We start from the raw sequence: 16,598 nt of genomic DNA, 5'->3' as shown, positions 1-16,598 counted from the left end.
CACATTATAACTTATAGAATCAGGATGCATCCTATAATCCATGGTATCTTACAATATCTTTCAGCCAGAGGCAGTGCTGATGTAACTGTTTAAATGCCTTTCCTTGACACCATTTACTGAGATCAAGCAAGCACCAAGAGCCAAGTGTCTTAGGCTTAGTGAAATATGCATATTAAAATTCTGCCTGGTTACATGCTGGAATAGTGCCTGTCACAGAGTAGGTGTGAATATGTGTTGAATAATAACTAATATGATAACCTTTGGTTACAATTTACAATACCTTGTAAATTGGAAATGTATCTAAAAGACAAGAGCTCCCTTCCTCGGGTAATGTCTATAAATGTCAGCAGAATGTCACCCTTGTTCTGTCTTATATTCTGACATAGGCATTACCAATTATTGCAGGAAAGGTGCAAATTAGAAAGGCAGATGGTATTTTGCAAATATATGCATTGAAGGGGCAAATACCTAACTGCCAACGTGGACTAGTTTCTGTTGTCATTTCTTCTCAACAGAGTTGATCTTGAGCTATTTCCTGCTTTCTTGGTAGAAGATGCATTCCCTATGTTACTCATTTCCAAAAGCAGCATGAGTTACTTTGTCTTAAAAAAGCAATGTGAATTTCTTGTGATAATAAAATATACATGGCTCAAGTACAATTTTTTTTAAATCATGTAGTATAGCCATTATAAAAAAATGTTATGAGGCTCCCTCAAAAAAGTAAAAATAGAAGTACCATATGATCCAGCAATTCCACTACTGGGTATATATCCAAAGGAAATGAAATCAGTATATTACAGAGGTATCTGCACCCTCATGTTCACTGCAACTTTATTCACAATAGCCAAGATATAAAACCAACATAAATGTCCATCAATGAAAGAGTAGATGAAGGAAATGTGATACATAGACACAATGAAATACTATTCAGCCTTTTAAAAGAAAGAAATCTTGTCATTTGCAACCACATGGATGAACCTGGAGGATATGATGTTACATAAAATAAGCCAGGTACAGAAAGACAAATACTGCATGGTCTCACTTATGTGTGGAATCTAAGAAAGTCAAACTCGTAGAAGCAGAGAGTAGAATGATGGTTATCAGGGGTTGGGGGGTTGAAGGAGTGGGGGGTTGAAGGAGTAGGAGGCTGGGGAGACATTGGTGAAAAGATAACAAAATTTCAGTTAGGAGAAATAAGTTCAAGAGACCTATTGAAAAACATGGTGACCACAGTTAATAACAATGTATTGTATTCTTGATAATTGCTGAAAGTACACTTTAAGTGTTCTCAACACAAAAATTGATAATTATATAAGGTAATGTATATGTTAATTAGCTCCATTTAGCCATTCCACAATGTATGCATATTTCAAAACATCATGTTGTACCATAAATACATACAAATTTTCTTTATCAATTTTTAAAATTAATTTTTTAAAGAATCATTGGAGGAAAGACAGTATCAGATGTCTTTGTCTCTTAAATCTGATAGGGTGTATTTCCCAGTTTCCTCCCTTGACCTTGAGACTTTATAGAAACGATACAATGAGAATTTTCTGTTTTAATTTCCAGGATACAAGAGAATTTAGGAAGACATATACAAATAAAAACACAGAGAAAAAGACGTCCTCTGAAATTCATCTCTTCTCTTTTACTGTCATTAACCACTGTCCCATAAATCAGGCATTTTACCTCTTTCTCACCCCACAAGTCGAACCAGCCACTAAGTCCTGGACATTCTGCCTGCAGGATAGTCACTGTCCTTCTGCCCATTTCCACGTCTACTGCCAGTTCAAGTTCAGGCTCTTCCTATCCAGCCCAGGTTATAATAGCCTCTAGTTATATAATTTTCTCTAGTCCAGTCTTTCCTGTTTTGAAGTGTCCTACACTGATGGAAATGGATTATCAATTTCACAATCAAAATTTTTCAGAAGCTCTTTCTTGCCACTTTGATGGCTAATAGACATCCAAACTCAGTATGTCCAAAACTATGGCCCTGGCCTTTTCTTCCAAACTCTTATTTTCCATAACCTTTCTATTGCAGTTGATGGTAGACATCTCAAAATCAATGTGTTCAACTTGCAAGACCCTATTTATTTATTTATTATTTATTTGAGACGGGGTCTCATTTTGTTGCCCAGGCTGGAGTGCAATGGCGCAATCTTGGCTCACTGCAACCTCCGCCTCCTTGGTTCAAGTAATTCTCCTGCCTCAACCTCCCGAGTAGCTGGGATTACAGGTGTGCGCCACCAGGCCCAGCTAATTTTTTGTATTTTTAGTAGAGACAGGGTTTCACCATGTTGGTCAGGCTGGTCTTGAACTCCTGACCTCGTGATCCGCCTGCCTTGGCCTCCCAAACTGCTGGGATTACAGGCGTGAGCCACTGCGCCTGGCCCGCAACACCCAATTTATGTTTCAAAACTCACTCCTCCCACAGTCTTCCCCATCATTCCAGTTAATTGGGGGTAAAAGACTTCAAATCTTTCTTGACACCTCTCTTACCCCACATCTAATATCCAATCCATCAGAGAAAAAAAAACCTGTCAACTCTAATGTCAAAATAAATAGCCAGAATCCAGCTACTTCCTGATACCTCCATTGTTATTTCCATTAATACCTGGTTTGAGCCACTCTGGGCTTTTGCCTAGACTGCTGTAATAGCCCCTTCTCTAGCTTCCCACCTTCTATGCTTGACCTTCTAAAGTCTACTATTCTTATCACAGTACTGCATGATCTTTTAAAAACATAAATCAAGCCAGGCACGGTGGTTCATGCCTGTAATCTCAGCACTTTGGGAGGTCGAGGCAGGTGGATCTCCTGGGGTCAGGAGTTCGAGACAAGCCTGGCCAACCTGGTGAAACCCCATCTCTACCAAAAATATAAAAATTAGCTTGGCATGGTGGCGGGTGTCTGTAATCCCAGCTACTCGGGAGGCTGAGGCAGGAGAATCACTTGAACCCGAGAGGCAGAGATTGTAGTCAGCCGAGATCATGTCATTGCACTCCAGCCTAGGCAACAGAGTGAGACTCCATCTCAAAAAAAAAAAAGAAAAAAAAACATAAATCGGATTTTATTACTCCTTTGTTCAAGACTTGACAATGGCACTCGATTTCTTAGAATAGTTTGCAAAGCCTCCAGGATCTGCTCACTATTTCACCTCTCTGACCTCATCTTCTCCTGCTCCCCTTCTCATTCACTCCACTGCAGCCACATTGGCCATCTTGCTGAGTTCTCTAAACAAACCAAACATGCTCCCAAACTGAGGTCTTTGTACAGTCTAGTACCTCTGCAGGAACTCCTCTTTCCCTGGATATTTACCTAGCTAACTCCCTTACATCCTTTATGTTTTTGTTGAAATGTCATCTCCTCAATAAATACCTTATACAAATAAATAAAATACCTTATACAATAAAATAAAATAAGATACCTTATACAAAATCAAACCCTCCCCACTGTCCAGTATGCATGAGCCCCCTTACCATGCTCTGCCTTTATTTTTCCAAAGTGTCACTTACCCCCTTCTAACACACTGTACTATTTTCTTATTTATTATTGTTATTGTCTTTCTCTCCCTGATGCAACAGAAGCTCCACAAATACAGGGATCTTTGTCTTTTTTGTTCATGAATGTACACCAAGCAACTATAACTGTGCTGGATACATGTGAGCACTCAATTATTTTTTGGTGAACTGAATTAATTAAATGCCAAACAAGAATAAGTTTTCCAGGCATGGTAGGAAAACACCCACACAATAATTTCTAACACATTTTCCCATTTTAATCTACTTCAGTACTTTAATTTTTCTATGCTTCAAGCTGGGGTGCAGTGGCGGGATCTTGGCTCACTGCAACCTCCACCTCCTGAGTTCAAGCGATTCTCGTGCCTCAGCCTCCCTCCCGAGTAGCTGGGATTACAGGCGCGCACTACCACGCCCGGCCAATTTTTCTATTTTTAGTAAAGACGGGGTTTCACCATGTTGGCCAGGCTGGTCTCGAACTCCTGACCTCAAGTGATCCACCCGCCTAAGCCTCCCAAAGTGCTGGGATTACAGGCGTAAGCCACTGCCTTAGTTCGTTTTTATGAAAATAAAATACTAGAATAAAATATTCCTTCATTTAAAAATTTTAACTCTGGGTCACCTGTCCAAGTTCCAATGCTAAAAAAAAGGAGACTGATTCAGTTGCCTTTCAGTGGTTTCCAAGGCGGTTGCTTGCACAATGGCTAAGTCAAGATGGAATAGCGCCATCTGCTGTCAGCCCGCTGATTTCAATGGAATTACTTATTTGGGCTGTTAGCTTCTTGAACTTTGTTATAATTCCCATGTTATCACACAAAAATTTTTTCTTTTTTTTTTTTTTGAAACAGAGTCTCGCTCTGTCGCCAAGGCTGGAGTGCAGTGGCGCGATCTCGGCTCACTGCAACCTGTGCCTCCCAGGTTCTAGCGATTCTCCTGCCTCAGCCTCCAGACTAGCTGGGACTACAGGTGCCTGCCACCAGGCCTGGCTAATTTTTTGTATTTTTAGTAGAGACGGGTTTTCACCGTGTTAGCCAGGATGGTGTCGATCTCCTGACCTCGTGATCTGCCTACCTCAGCCTCGCAAAGTGCTGGGATTACAGGCGTGAGCCACCGCGCCCGGCCAGTGTCTCACTCTGTCGCCGAGACTGGAGTGCAGCAGCGCGGTCATGGTTCATGGCAGCCTCGATCACCTGCCGATCCTCCCACCTCAGCCTACGAAGTAGCTGAGACCACAGGGACGCCATTACCATACTTGGCAATTTTTTTTTTTTTTTTGTAGAAATGAGGTCTTGCCATGTTGCCCAGGCTGGTCTTGAACACCTAACCTTAAACAATTCTTCTGCCTGGGCCTCCGTAAGTGCTGGGATTACAGGCGTGAGTCACTGAGCCTAGCTGCACACAAAATTTTTTAATCTGGCAATCTAAAGTTTATCTTTCTGTCTTTCCTTCTCCTCCTCCTCCTTCTCTTCCTCTTCTTTTTTTTTCTTCTTCTCCTTCTTCTTTTTTCTTCTTCTCCTTCTTTTTTCTTCTCCTTATCCGTCTTGCAAAATACATTACTACACTCACCTTTACAGTGATTTCAACATTTTATAGTTTAAATTACTTCTGATTTCAACTGCTTTCGAGAAGTGAAATGACACTGTTGTGCAGTGGAAATACTTGGGCATGAATCACAATTCTCTGGCCTGGACTGCACCTCCTAGCAGGTTCACATTAGTCAGTGGAGTTTTTCAAGATAATTCAAGTTATGAATGACTAAATGAGACGGACATTAGATCAAAGGGCCCCCAATGTTGCCAAGCACAAATGGTTTCTTTTTCTTGAAAATGTCCTTGTGAATTTAGACAAAATTTTGTCTCCTTGAGCATACTATCCTTCAGGTGAACTAAACTACCTTACCTCCATTTATTTATTTATTTAGAGACAGGGTCTGGCTCAGGTTGGAGTGCAGTGGCGTTACCTTGGCTCACTGCATGCAACCTCTGACTCCTGAGTTTACATGATCCTTCCACCTCAGCCTCCCAAGTAGCTGGGACTACAGGTATGCACCACCACACCTGGCTAGTCTTTGTATTTTTTGTAGAGATGGGGTTTTGCCATGTTGCCCAACCTGCTCTGGAACCCCAGTGCTCAAGTGATCTGCCTGTCTCAGTGTCCCAAAACACTGGGATTACAGGCATGAGCCACCTCGCCTGGCTGTATGTATTCTATACAAAGTAAGTTTGTAATCACCACCCAAAAAATTGTCTAACTGATATTATATAACTTAAATATAGAGTTTTATAATAATATAATAATATAATGACTTTTATAACTTAAATAAAAAAGAAAATAATTCATCCAGATCTCATCTCTGGAAACTTAAGGAAAGAGTTAAGGTAGTAATCCCAGTTCTTCTAGCGTATTAGTTATTTGACATAATGTTTAACGGTCCTGAGTAAAGATAATAGAATATTTCCCGCAGTAAAAATGTGCTTATGTCCTGATTTTTAGAAACGTAGATGTCCTTTTTTTCCCCATAAGTGATTATTATGTTCGTTGCTTATCATAGGGTCTATTCAATAAAGGCAACATTAGTCTATCTGACTCTAAATGTCATTGGTTCATCCAACAAATATTTATTGGGTGCCTACTGTGTGCCACACTCTGTTGTAGATGATGGTGATTCAACAGAATCCAAATCTGACAAATTCCCTGTCTTCAGGGAACTTATGTTCCAGTTGTTGGTTGTTCATTCATTCCTTTTTTTTTTTTTTTTTTTTTTAGCTAGGTTGGGAAGACTGACAATCCCTGCCCTCTTGTCAATCGGGGGAAAACAAACAGTAAGCATGACAATTTAAATATATAGTATGTTGGCCGTGAGTGGTGGCTCACGCCTGTAATCCCAGCACTTTGGGAGGCCGAGGCAGGCAAATCACTTGAGGTCAGGAGTTAAGAGACCAGCCTGGCCAACATGGTGAAACCTCATCTCTACTGAAAATACAAAAATTAGCCAGGTGTGATGATAGGCGCCTGTAATTCCAGCTGCTCAGGAGGCTGAAGCAGGAGAATCGTCTGAATCTGACAGGCATAGGTTGCAGTGAGCTGAGATTGTACCACTGCCCTCCAGCCTGGGCAACAGAGTGAGATTCCATTTCCAAAAATAAAATAAAATAATTAATTAAAACTATATCATGTTGCATGGTGTTATGGGTTGAGTTGTGTCCTCTCCAAATTCCTAGGTAGAAGTCTTATCCCTTAGAGCCTAAGAAAGTGACCTGATTCGGAAATAGGGTCATTGCAGGTTTCATTAGTTAAGGTAAGATGAGGTCATATGGAGTAGGGTGGACTCCTAATCCAATATGACTAGTATCCTTATAAAAAGGGGAACTTTGCACACTGATACACGCACATAAGGAGATGCCATGTGAACATGAGGGCAGAGATCAGGGTGATGGGCCTACAAACCGGGAACACCAACATTGTCAACAAAGCCAGAAGCTAAAAGAGAGGCATAGACAGATTCTCTCTCAAACCTTCAGAATGAACCAACCCTGCTAACGCTTTGATCTCATGCTGGTAGCCTGCAGAACTATGAGATGATATATTTCTGTTCTAAGCCACCTCGTTTTTAGTACTTTGATATGGCAGTCCTAGGAAACTACTACAATGGTGATGAGTTCTACACAGAAATAATTAAAGCAGGGAAAGAGGATACAGAGTGTGGCAGTTATGATTTAAACTGGAGTAAGCGACTGCCTTAATGGGGACAGAGTGTTTTCTTTTGGAGTGATAAAAAACGTTTTAGAACTAGTTAGAAGTGATGGTTGTATAACATTGTCAATGTCTTACATACCACTAAGCTGTACACTTTAAAACAATTTTTTATTTTTCTGAGACAAGGTCTGGCTCTGTCACCCAGGCTGGAGTGCAGTGGTGCAATGCTTTTTGCTCCAGTGTTTTAAAGTGAATCCCAAACACCATACAATTTTGCTTGTAAATACTTCATTGTGTTTCTTAAAAGATAAGCCTTTTGACTTACGTATTTACAGAATCACTCTGGCAACTATGCTGGGAATTGATAGAAAAGGAGGAAAAGATAAAGACTTAGGTAACTTTTGCCATCACACAGGTAAGAGACAAGGTGATAGCAATGAAGGGAGTGAGAAGGATTTGCTGGTGAATTGGATGCGATAAAAGAGAGATGGATGCAAGGCTGATGCCAAGGTTTCTGAGCTGAGCAACTGGAAGAGTGGAATTGTCCTTAACCAAGATAAGACCCACTGTAGAGAAGCAGCTTTAGGTGGGCAGAAAATGAGGACAGGAGCTCAATAAGTTTCTTAAACAAAAATTTCTGGATCAAAAGGATGTTGGCACTAAATTTGAAGTGATTTCCCCTTAGGATCCTTATTTGTTATGCAGTAGTGCGACTTCCCAACTGCATAGGAAGAGCTGATCTGTTTAGCCCAAAGGTGTCAAAGCAACGCAGATTTCAGTGGCTACATCATGGCCTGTTGGAAGCAGAAACAATAACTGGTCCTATATTTTATGTGACAGAGAGTGCTAATTATCTCCCAGTAACTCTTCTCCACTTTTTCCATGGTATTAAAGCAAACTAAATGTGGCCTGAGTAGGACTCCACGCTTCTGTATTTGAGTTCTTGTGGATAACCTGCAACCTAACTTAATAGGTAGACAAGCTTGAAAACTTAACTTGGGAGTATGAGCCTGTGACAACAGCTAAGTCTTGGCCAATCCCAGAGCCATACTTCAACTACTCATACACTGATAAGTGTTCAAACTGGGTTCAAATAAGGCAAATGTGGAGCTGTAACCAATCCAGTTGTTTCTGTACCCCGCTTCTGATTTCTGTAGGTCACTTCCCTTTTTTTTTGTCTACAAATTTGTTCTGGAGTCTCCCTGAATCTGCTGTGATTCTGGGGACTGCGCAATTTGTGAATCTTTCATTGCTCAATTAAACTCTTTTACACTTAATTGGGCTGAAGTTTTTCTTTAACAATGGTAATATGTTTTTGCTGGTACGTGACTTTCCAAGATAAAGACTAAATTTCTCCAACTGCCCCTGGAGCCAGGAGCAGTATTATGAGTAACTCTGGCTAGTGCATAGAAATGTCATGGGGCACCTTCCTCATGAGATGGCCCGTGAGCCCTTTGACCATTATTCTTTGTCACTGTGTCCCTGATGCCTGGTGTATAGATGTCACATCTGGCTGGAGCTCTGGCACTCCAGCCACTGTCTTGAATGAAGAGAATAGGGCTATTCCTTGGGTATCCCCGAAAGACATTTAGGCCTTGGAGGTTTCTGCAGAACAGACCTGACATACCATCCCTAATGGCAACGCCCTAAGCTTTTTTGGTGAAAGAGAAATAAACTTTTGTGTTGTTTATTTTTCTGTTTTGATAATAGCCACACTAATTCTAACTAATATAATCCAGAATTAGAGCTACAGATTATTTAATCTAACACTTTGTAGATAAATAAAGTGAGAATCAGAGAAAGCCAATGATATACGCAGTCACTTCTATTAGATCTGAAGCCAGGTCTCCACAATTCCTCCCCTTTTTTGATCGCCTTCCAGCCTCAAAGAGGAAAAGTCCTATATATAGTGCCAGATGATCAGTAACTAATGTGAAGATTTTAAAAATAACTTAACAAAAAATTAATAATAATATCTACCATTTATTAAACACATTATATGTCCCAAGTTCTGTACTAAGAGTCTTACTGAAATCATTTCATTTAATCCTCACAACAACTTTATGAAGTATTATTAATATTCTCATTTTTCATTTAAGGAAACAAAAGTTTCAAGAAATTGATTGATTTTCCCAAGTGTTCACAATTAGTGAATGGCTAAACCAGAACACATTAACCCAGGCTTGACTGGCACCAAACTCTGTGGTCTTCACTACTATGTAAACATAAATGAAAGCAGATGTTGGCTGGTTGCCACTTGTATAAGCCATCTGACTGGAGCCCTTTTCTTTGTAACCATTTCTTTGCTACTTGGGAGCAGGAAGCTCAGCTTCAGCATACTGTGCTCTCTGTGAAATTATTTTCCTCCTGCTACACAGGGATTTTCCTTCTGTTTATATGTACTCTTAATCTACAATGTACATCATAGAAGGAAATGAAATTATCTATTCACAAATACAGGCCCACCTATAGCATCTAATTAGAAATCTTGTTTGTTTGTTTGTTTTTGAGACAGAGTCTTGCACTATCGTCCAGGCTGGAGTGCAGTGGTGCGATCTTGGCTCACTGCAACCTCCGCCTCATGGGTTCAAGGGATTCTCCTGCCTCAACCTCCTGAGTAGCTGGGACTAAAGGCACGCACCACTACATCAGGCTAATTTTTGTATTTTTAGTGGAGGTGGGATTTCACCATGTTGGCCAGGCTGGTCTCGGACTCCTGACCTTAGGTGATCTGCCCACCTCAGCCTCCCAGCCTCGAACTCCTGGGCTCAAGTGATCCTCCCACTTCAGCCTCCCTAGTACCTGGGACTACAGGTGCACACCACCGCACCAAGCTACTTTTTAAATATTTTGTCATGAGAGGGTCTCCTTTTGTTGCTTAAGCTGGTCTTGAACTCCTGGCCTCAAGCAATCCTCCTGCTTCAGCCTTCCAAAGTGCTGGCATTCTAGGCATGAACCACTGCACTCAGCCAGGAATTTTTTTTTTTTTTTAAGGAAAATGAAGTTTTCTGTCTTTTATAAAATTGTTGATAGCTCATAAATTCATCTGTGGCATACAAGGTCTAAACCGACCACTCTCTCACCCGTCTTTTCCCCACAACACTAAGTTCTTTCATGTCTCCTTGCTTTGACTATACTCCTCTCCTGGCAAGAATGACCAGCTCCTACTCATCCTTCCAGACCTGCTTCAAATGGCTTCCCTTCTTCGAAGCCCCTCCCTCCTGCTCACCAGGCAGGTAACTTGCTCTCCTCTGTGCCCACTGTGCTTGGCTCAGCTCCCTCTTTCACCCGTTCCCTAATTGGATTTGACTTCTCAGCTTATACTACTATTTCCTCCACCAGATTCACAGCAATGTGACATCAGGAAACATGTCTTCTGCTGTTCTGAATTTTTAACACAGAACAGTATTAAGTTATGGGCACATAATAGGTAAATATTTATTTTTTTATTGATACATAACAGTTGCACATATTTATGGGGTACATGTGATATTTTGTGGTAGATACTTACTGAATGAAGAAATGAATAAAAAATCTAATAGAAATGGCATTTTATGGTATTATTCTCTGCATAAAGTAAATTGATGACAAGGTTTAAAGTAAGTTATTTGGAGTAAACAGTTTTATTATTTTATAATATTAAATTCAAAATTAATTTACTATATAAGCAAGAAATTATCCAAAAACAATTCCTCTGTCAAAGCCTTTCTTTTCTATAACTGGTCTTGACATTTCAACTACATATTTTGAATTGTTTACAAGTCATGTTTTTTCCAGAAACACCACTTCTTCATTAGATTTTTAAGGGGTTTGATGGTTATAAATGTCCTTTTTATGGTATTCAGACATTCTCCCCCTTTTAAATCCAAATGAAAATTTTACTGAGCTAATAAATCATCAGTTCTATTACTGCTGCAAATTATAACTCTGTTTAGTTTTACCAAAAATGCCACATGTTGGATGATTTTGGTCAAAACTAAAAGTGTAAACTGTCTAAGGTCACTAGCTACCAATCGCCTCCTACAGATAAGCATGTTTAACTTACAACATACTGTCAGGTAACATGGGGTACCTTAAAATGGCACCGTACCTTAAGATGGGGCCAGTTCCAGGTTCTTCTCCCCTCCTTGACCGGGCACTGTCTGAACCCGCCAAAGGAGGGCCAATCAGAAAGAAGCATCTCCCGCCTTCCCTTGGGCCCGCCCCTAGCCCAATCCACGTAGGCCCAAGGGATATAAAACCCAGCACACCAGCAGCCCTCTCTCTCTTCTCTTACTTCTCCGCTCAATACCTCCAATAAAAATCTCTTGACCGCGACCAGCGTGTCTTTGGTTTGAGTGAGATCGGGTCCGACTCTTTGAGTCGGTCCGACTCTTTCACTGGTGCCGTGACTCGGATCGGGACTCCTCATCCCCCTCGGTGGGACCCCGATCCCTTTCGGGCTCAGTCCAGACCCTGGCCGGTCTTCGCTCATTTTTCTGTTCGCCGACCTCTACGCCCAACACCGGCCTCATCTCAGTAAGTCTCCCCTTCCAGTGTCCAACACCAGTCGACAGGCTCCCGCCTCAGCCGCCCACAGGGCTGCCGTAAATCCTATTTTAGACTCGGCCTCCAGGGAGCAGTGTTCCCTCCTTTTCCTCCTCACTCGCCAGGCCTGGGCCCCTTCCCCTTTCTCGCTCTGAAAATCCTGGTACCAGGTGGCCCACGGCCCTCGGCCTCCTAGAGGCCCTCAGTCCTTTTGTTTCGGTGACGACCGACTTGAAGGGTCTGACTCACAGCATGGTCATCGACTGGTAGGGGATGCCCTGCCCAGCCTTTTGCCATATATTTCCGTAAACCCCCTCTTCTCGTAATGGGAGCCTCTGCATCCCTGCTGGCCGACTCTCCCTGACAATGCCTTTTCATTAAATTGTGCACTCAAAACTGGCCCACCTACCCCCTAGACAACCAAAACAGATGGCCCACTTATGGGTCCTTTGATCCCAACCTTCTCCAGGATCTCTACAACTATTGTGAGCGAGCAGGAAAATGGGCGGAGATCCCCTACGTTCATGGCTTCTTTCTTCTACGGGACAAGCCCAACCTCTGCCTCCCTTGCAAGCTGCAACACCTTATCGCTGCTCTCAAGCTACCAACCTCTCCTTCCGCTCCCGACTTTGATCCGGCCGATGAACGCCCCCCCATACCACCACCCTCCACCTCCTCTTCTGGTCTCCGCTTAACCGGTTGAAGCCGGCTACCAACCCGGACCACACGAAGAACCAAACTGCTTACGCCGCGCCCTCATGCATCTCCTAGGTGCTCTTCTCTGGCTTTCTGCCTCTCACATCTTTACACTTTCCTCCGCCGGCAGGCCCTCTTCCCAGCCCTATTATCTCTTCACAGTTAAAGAGTCATACAACATTCACAGGAGGACACACACCAACTACATCAGCCCCACGGTGGATCTTCCCCTTCCCAGGCTCACTATGATAGAAAACGGCTGGGACTCTCTCTTCCTCATGTTCCACTTCGCCGTCTGGCTTCCACATCAACAAACACACCCCCTTCCTATATTATACCACTAAAAATAACGCCTCCTTCTGAGCCATGCATATGGACAACCCCGCCGACCCGGTCTGGGGCCAGTCAGTTACAGGAGGCATATATCCCAGCAATGCCTGGGCATAGCCAACTCAAACCGTAACTATTTCCCGTTCCCTCGAAGAGTCCATCTCTAACCAAACCTTTAACCAGCTTCTCCTCAGAAACTCCTAGCGACTTGTGAAGACACGGCAGACTCCAGAGACAGTCTCACACCCTGCTGACCTCTTAAACGGCCAACGACCAGCAACAGATACCCAGGATTGGGGAGGGATGGGGTGGGCCTGCCCTCGCACCCTAAATTAACTACCACCTTCTTTTCTCTTCGGGCAGAACAATCTCTACCCCTAGTACTCCAGATGGCTACAGCAAGCCGATTCTACCAATTCTTAAACACCCTTCTCTCAGACAGCTGGCTCATCGCCAACCCGTCCCTGCCCCTCAACTGGCTCACGGCACTGGAGGACAAGGAACATTCATGGACTTCACGTCTAACGAAGTCTTCATGTATAGCGCCCTATTGCTTGGCCTCATACTCATACTGTACCCCATGCACAACCCTGGCAGTTCTCCCTGTGCCCCCTCCCCACAGCGCCCCCACTCAGCAGGAAGCAGCCAGATGAACCACGACACCCATTTTCCCCCATTTAAGAAAACAAAAAGGGAGGAATGTTAGGTAACATGGGGTACCTTAAAATGGCACTGTACCTTAAGATGGGGCCAGTTCCGGGTTCTTCTCTCCTTGACCGGGCACTGTCTGAACCCGCCAAAGGAAGGCCAATCAGAAAGAAGCATCTCCCGCGTTCCCTTGGGCCTGCCCCTAACCCAATCCATGCAAGCCCAAGGGATATAAAACCCAGCACACCAGCAGCCCTCTCTCTCTTCTCTTCCTTCTTCGCTCGATACCTCCAATAAAAATCTTTTGACCGCGACCAGCGTGTCTTTGGTTTGAGCCCGATCGGGTCCGACTCTTTTACATATTAAATAAACATGAGTAAATATAATCCTTTCTCCTATTCAACTGAACAATTATTCATATAATTCCTTGCATATTTTCAGAATGCTAGTCTGCAAGTTAATCTTCTAGGAATAGAATCTCAGAAATTAAAAAGAAAAGGCTTTGAAATTGGTAGTGTAGTAATATACTATTCAGAGTGATAATACTATTGAAATGATTAGCTATTATATAGTTCCTTATGTCTCACAATAAAATATGATTTTAAATGAAATCTATTTTTTCCTCCCCAGTCTAGTTCTAAAATTTTTCTCCACCTGCCTCACTCCAGAATAGTATGTCAGTGACTCTAGAATAAGGAGAGGAGACTAAATACAACATGCCAACATCCAAAACACAGAATAGCTTGAAAAATGGAAAAACATATTCTTTCTTTCGTGAGCACATTTCCCTCACTTAAATATCTCTAAAGTTAAAGTAAAAAGTCAGCCTAAAGTTAAAGTAAAAAAAGGGTTAAAATCAATTTGTAAGCCGAGGCAGATGGGTTGCTTGAACCCAGGAGTTTGAGACCAGCCTGGGCAACATTATGAAACACTGCCTGTAAAAAAAAAAAATACAAAAAATTAGCCAGCTGTGGTGATGTGTGCCTGTAGTCCCAGTTACCCAGGAGGCTGAAGTGGGAGAATCACCTGGACCTAGGAGGTGGAGGCTACAGTGAGCTGTGATTACACCATTGCCCTCCAGCCTGGGCAACAGGTGAAACCTTGCCTAAAAAAAAAAAAAAAATTAACTTGTGTATAATATTTAATATATCTAAAATATTACCAATTTGGCATGTAATCAATAAAAAAAAAAAATTACACGTTTAAATTGAAATCCAGGGTGTATTTTACACTTAAGGAACATCTCAATCCAAACTAGCTACATTTCAATGCTTAACAGTTACATGTGGCTAGTGGCTATCATACTGAATAGTGTTAAGTCTGAAATATACTCTCCTTTATTAGCCTTAAGAAAATTTTTTGAAAAACACGAACTTGGAACAAGAAAAAAACAATGAACTGTTAACAAACGTTGTAATTTGCCTACAGTTATGTTACCTATTCAGGAGTTTTTCCAGTGGCAGGATCTATTGTTGACAAGGTCTTCATAATGTACCGTTATTATACATTAAATCAAATAAAATTCACTTGTGTGCACCTAAAATCAGGAGCTCTAAGCCACTACAAAGAGTAGTGAGTGTATTCACCAGAAGTCAGAATCTAAGACTTTTTTTGCTATTCTTAACAATCCGGATTCCTTTATATCAATATGGATAACAGCATGGCATTGGCATAAATGGAAAAGGGCATGACCAAACTTTGATATCATCAGTTCTCCAGTGAACATGGTAAAGTCCTCTAGCTGACAAAAGTATTTTCAGTCCATGAACCCAGAGTGAATAAAGATCACGGGCTAATTTATCATGCTCTGGATGGCCTCTACCCATTGCCAAAGGCGTTCCATGTGCATGCCTAGACCACATGCAAATATCTCTAAAACACTTAACCCACGGCTGGAGAGATTGTAGTTCTGCTGCCAGAGTCCTAATTGGAATAATTTCAATGTAAATGTTGGGCCCATCTTATCCTCCCCATTTTGGCTAGCTGCACAAAGAAAGTCACACAGAGAGAAAATAAACTATTGAAATAATGCAGTTCAGTGTTGACAGAGCTTAGTTTAAACAGCCAGCATAATTGTTCAAAATGTTCCCTGCATAAATCAGTTTAAATGACAGTTTTAAAATGACCACACTGCTCTGCCAATGGAATAGCCATTCTTTTATTCCTTTACTTTCTTAATAAACTTAAAAAAGAACAAAACTAAAAAAAATTTTAAAAATTAAATGAGCAAAGTAGTGCCTCAATTGCCAGCAATTTGGCTAGAAATATATAGAAAGGTTTTCCTCCTCTCTTTTAGAAGCTGTACTTCCAGTGGAGGAAAATTATTTATACCATTTTATATTGTGTGAGAGAAGGTTAAATATAAATAATTTAAAATTTTGTATAATTATTTCACATTTTCTTTGATGTTTTTTGTTTTTAATGAATCCTTTACCTTTATTAGAAAGAAAAAACAAAATAGTTCCATATAGTACACAAACTACATCATGAGTAAGTCTTAATATTTATAATTCAAAAAAGAAATGAACACTTTTATAAATGTATTACTCAGTAATTAGGTTAAATATGAACATATAGTTAAAACTAATTTATAAAGAGACATTCATTATTTTACAAATGCTCAACATGTGCCCTTCGTGACACGTGGCACACATCAATCCTGTATTTAATTAATCCCAGACCCTTTATAGTATATCATGGATAAGGTTTGGAATGACAGCTCTGTGCAATCTTTTATTTCCTCAAGGCAATAAGGAAAATCTACACTTTGGTGCATCTTACCTAATAGGATTAGTTAATTGTATTTGGCTATTTCTAGATGTGACCGTTTTAGATGTATTTGATATGTATTCATCTGTAGCCCTAAATCTATTACATATTTCTTATTTGCACACACCAAATCCTTTTGATCCATCTTCCTTCAGTGTAAGCTGCCTTTTTATAGCACCTAATGCTCGGAACCATCAAAGTAGCTTTCAAAAGTGATCACCTATCATAAAATAAGAGATAAATTTGATAAACCAAGAAATAGCCATCTAAACATATTATTTTAGGGATATGGAAGTCACCCTTAGGAGAACTCAAAATAGAAATGGCTAAAAGAAATTGCCCCAGAAAGCAAAATTATGTGTGAAAAGAGTGGGGTCTAGATTGGGTAACTTCATAAAAACTGCTTAGAAAGCA

This window comes from Hylobates moloch, unplaced genomic scaffold, assembly GCF_009828535.3.
Source record: "Hylobates moloch isolate HMO894 unplaced genomic scaffold, HMol_V3 SCAFFOLD_3, whole genome shotgun sequence".
NCBI lineage: Eukaryota > Metazoa > Chordata > Mammalia > Primates > Hylobatidae > Hylobates > Hylobates moloch.
The sequence above is the reverse complement of the archived record's forward strand: the minus strand, read 5'-3'. Positions refer to the sequence as shown.